The sequence below is a fragment of the Oncorhynchus tshawytscha genome, linkage group LG08 (genome assembly GCF_018296145.1).
Source record: "Oncorhynchus tshawytscha isolate Ot180627B linkage group LG08, Otsh_v2.0, whole genome shotgun sequence".
NCBI lineage: Eukaryota > Metazoa > Chordata > Actinopteri > Salmoniformes > Salmonidae > Oncorhynchus > Oncorhynchus tshawytscha.
The window spans coordinates 61,508,964-61,513,367 of NC_056436.1; positions in this window are offsets into that span (position 1 = coordinate 61,508,964).

The window sequence follows — 4,404 nt, forward strand, 5'->3', positions numbered from 1 at the left end:
AAACCCCTAGACAAGACAAAAACACATAAATCACCCATGTCACACCCTGACCTAACCAAAATAATAAAGAAAACAAAGAATACTAAGGTCAGGGCGTGACACATGTGCCGAATACAACAGGTGAAATGCTTACTTACAAGCCCTTGACCAACAATGCAGTTTTAAGGAAAATACATAAAAAATAAGAAATAAAGTAACAAATAATTAAAGTGCAGCAGTATAAAGCAATAGTGAGGCTATATACAAGGGATATCGGTACACAGTCAATGTTCGGTGGCACCGGTTAGTCGACGTAATTGAGCTAATATATAGGTTGAAGTCGGAAGTTTACATACACTTAGGTTGCAGTCATTAAAACTCGTTTTTCAACCACTCCACAATATTTTTGTTAACAAACTATTGTTTTGGCAAGTTGTTTAGGACATCTACTTTGTGTATGACACAAGTCATTTTTCCAACAATTGTTTACAGGCAGATTATTTCACTTACAATTCACTGTATCACAATTCCAGTGGGTCAGAAGTTGACTGTGCCTTTAAACAGCTTGGAAAATTCCAGAAAATTATGTCATGGCTTTAGAAGCTTCTGATAGGCCAATTGACATAATTTGAGTCAATTGGAGGTGTACCTGTGGATGTATTTCAAGGCCTACCTTCAAACTCAGTGCCTCTTAGCTTGACATCCTGGGAAAGTCAAAAGAAATCAGCCAAGATCTCAGAAAAATATGGGAGACCTCCACAAGTCTGGTTCATCCTTGGGAGCAATTTCCAAACAGCTGAAGGTACCACGTTCATCTGTACAAACAATAGTACGCAAGTATAAACACCCTGGGACCACGCAGCTGTCATACCTCTCCTAGAGATGAACTTACTTTGGTGTGAAAAGTGCAAATCAATCCCAGAACAACAGCAAAGGACCTTGTGAAGATGCTAGAGGAAACTATATCTATATCCACAGTAAAACGAGTCCTATATCGACATAACCTGAAAGGCCGCTCAGTAAGGAAGAAGCCACTGCTCCAAAACCGCCATAAAAAAGCCAGACTGCGGTTTGCAACTGCACATGGAGACAAAGATCATACTTTTGGAGAAATGTCCTCTGGTCTGATGAAACAAAACTAGAACTGTTTGGCCATAATGACCATCATTATGTTTGGAGGAAAAAGGGGGAGGCTTGCAAGCCGAAGAACACCATTTCAACCGTGAAGCACGGGGGTGGCAGCATCATATTGTGGGGGTGCTTTGCTGCAGGAGGGACTTGGCACTTCACAAAATAGATGGCATCATGAGGGAGGAGAATTATGTGGATATATTGAAGCAGCATCTCAAGACATCAGTCAGGAAGTCAGTCAGTCAGGAAGTTAAAGCTTGACCCCAAGCATACTTCCAAAGTTGAGGCAAAATGAAATAAATAAAAGCTGAAATAAATCATTCTCTCTACTATTATTCTGACATTTCACGTTCTTAAAATAAAGTGGTGATCCTAACTGATCTAAGACATGGAATGTTTACTTGGATTAAATGCCTGGAATTGTGAAAACTGAGTTTAAATGTATTTGGCTAAGGTGTATGTAAACTTCCGATTTCAACTGTACATGTGGGTAGAATTATTAAAGTCACTTATGCATAGATAATAACAGAGAGTAGCAGCAGCGTAAAAGGGGGGCAATGCAAATAGTCTGGGTAGTCATTTGACTAGATGTTCAGGAGTCTTATGGCTTTGGGGTAGAAGCTGTTTAGAAGCCTCTTGTACCTAGACTTGGAGCTCTGGTACCGCTTGCCGTGTGGTAGCAGAGAGATCAGTCTATGACTACGGTGGCTGGAGTCTTTGACCATTTTTAGGGCCTTCCTCTGACACCGCCTGGTATAGAGGTCCCATATGGCAGGAAGCTTGGCCCCAGTGATGTACTCTGTAGTGCCTTTAGGTCGGAGGCCGAGCAGTTGCCATACCAGGCAGTGCCGCGACCAGTCAGGATGCTCACGATGGGACCCATAAGGTTTGAGTGAGAACACACTGGGAATAAGCATACAGGGAATTTAGCATGATTATTGTTGTTCTTTTTAATACTGGCTCTTCTTCTTCTTTGGTGTTTATGGTAGTGTGCAAACCAACGTTAAGGTGCATTAATGCCACCTACCTGGCATAAGTGTGATAGAGACTGGACTTAGTGTAACGGATGTGAAACGGCTAGCTTAGTTAGCGGTGCGCGCTAAATAGCGTTTCAATCGGTGACGTCACTTGCTCTGAGACCTTGAAGTAGTAGTTCCCCTTGCTCTGCAAGGGCCGCGGCTTTTGTGGAGCGATGGGTAACGATGCTTCGTGGGTGACTGTTGTTGAAGTGTGCAGAGGGTCCCTGGTTCCCGCCCGCGTATGGGCGAGGGGACGGTCTAAAGTAATACTGTTACATTAGGATATAACCGAAATTCTGAAATCAAATCAATATTGGCTTCAATGTAATTCATTATGAATTCACCTGTCATTGACAGAAAGTTTGTGACATTTTTGTCAAAAACACAAGTTGAAACCCCTAGAGCAGGGGTATTCAACACTTTCCTGTCTTCCACATTTAGCAGCCAAGACTGCAGGACCACGGAGGGTCTGTCTATGGAGGCCAGTGTTTCTGCATCTCTGCTGTGTTATGTTGTGGGGGCATTTCACCGTAGAGTTATGCCAATGAATGGTTTGTGTGTGTTGTGTTTCTCCACAGGCATCTTGTCTGCTGGCACTGTCTGAGTTCAGCTATAATGAGAAACAGTTTCTGCACTTTAATGGCAGTTATGTGGCCTGTCCTGTCTGTGGACCTGAAAACAGACGTAACAAATAGAGTTACTGTGTCTGTCTGTCTGTCTGTCTCTGCCTGTCTGTCCTGTCTGTGGACCTGATAACAGACGTAACAAATAGAGTTACTGTGTCTGTCTGTCTGTCTGTCTGTCTGTCTGTCTGTCTGTCTGTCTGTCTGTCTGTCTGTCTGTCTGTGGACCTGATAACAGACGTAACAAATAGAGTTACTGTGTCTGTCTGTCTGTCTGTCTGTCTGTCTGTCTGTCTGTCTCTGCCTGTCTGTCCTGTCTGTGGACCTGATAACAGATGTAACAAATAGAGTTACTGTGTCTGTCTGTCTGTCTGTCTGTCTGTCTGTCTGTCTGTCTGTCTGTCTGTCTGTCTGTCTGTCTGTCTGTCTGTCCGTCTGTCTGTCTGTGGACCTGATAACAGACGTAACAAATAGAGTTACTGTGTCTGTCTGTCTGTCTCTGTCTGTCTGTCTGTCTGTCTGTCTGTCTGTCTGTCTGTCTGTCTGTGGACCTGATAACAGACGGAACAAATAGAGTTACTGTGTCTGTCTGTCTGTCTGTCTGTCTGTCTGTCTGTGGACCTGATAACGGACGTAACAAATAGAGTTACTGTGTCTGTCTGTCTGTCTCTGTCTGTCTGTCCTGTCTGTGGACCTGATAACAGACATAACAAATAGAGTTACTCTGTCTGTCTGTCTGTCTGTCTGTCTGTCTGTCTGTCTGTCTGTCTGTCTGTCTGTCTCTGTCTGTCTGTCTGTCTGTCTGTCTGTCTGTCTGTCTGTCTGTCTGTCTGTCTGTCTGTCTGTCTGTCTCTGTCTGTCTGTCTGTCTGTCTGTCTGTCTGTCTGTCTGTCTGTCTGTCTGTCTGTCTGTGGACCTGATAACAGACGTAACAAATAGAGTTACTGTGTCTGTCTGTCTGTCTGTCTGTCTCTGCCTGTCTGTCCTGTCTGTGGACCTGATAACAGATGTAACAAATAGAGTTACTGTGTCTGTCTGTCTGTCTGTCTGTCTGTCTGTCTGTCTGTCTGTCTGTCTGTCTGTCTGTCCGTCTGTCTGTCTGTGGACCTGATAACAGACGTAACAAATAGAGTTACTGTGTCTGTCTGTCTGTCTCTGTCTGTCTGTCTGTCTGTCTGTCTGTCTGTCTGTCTGTCTGTCTGTCTGTCTGTCTGTCTGTCTGTCTGTCTGTCTGTCTGTGGACCTGATAACAGACGTAACAAATAGAGTTACTGTGTCTGTCTGTCTGTCTGTCTGTCTGTCTGTCTGTCTGTCTGTCTGTCTGTCTGTCTGTCTGTCTGTGGACCTGATAACGGATGTAACAAATAGAGTTACTGTGTCTGTCTGTCTGTCTCTGTCTGTCTGTCCTGTCTGTGGACCTGATAACAGACATAACAAATAGAGTTACTCTGTCTGTCTGTCTGTCTGTCTGTCTGTCTGTCTGTCTGTCTGTCTGTCTGTCTGTCTGTCTGTCTGTCTGTGGACCTGATAACAGACGTAACAAATAGAGTTACTGTGTCTGTCTGTCTGTCTCTGTCTGTCTGTCTGTCTGTCTGTCTGTCTGTCTGTCTGTCTGTCTGTCTGTCTGTCTGTCTGTCTGTCTGTCTGTCTGT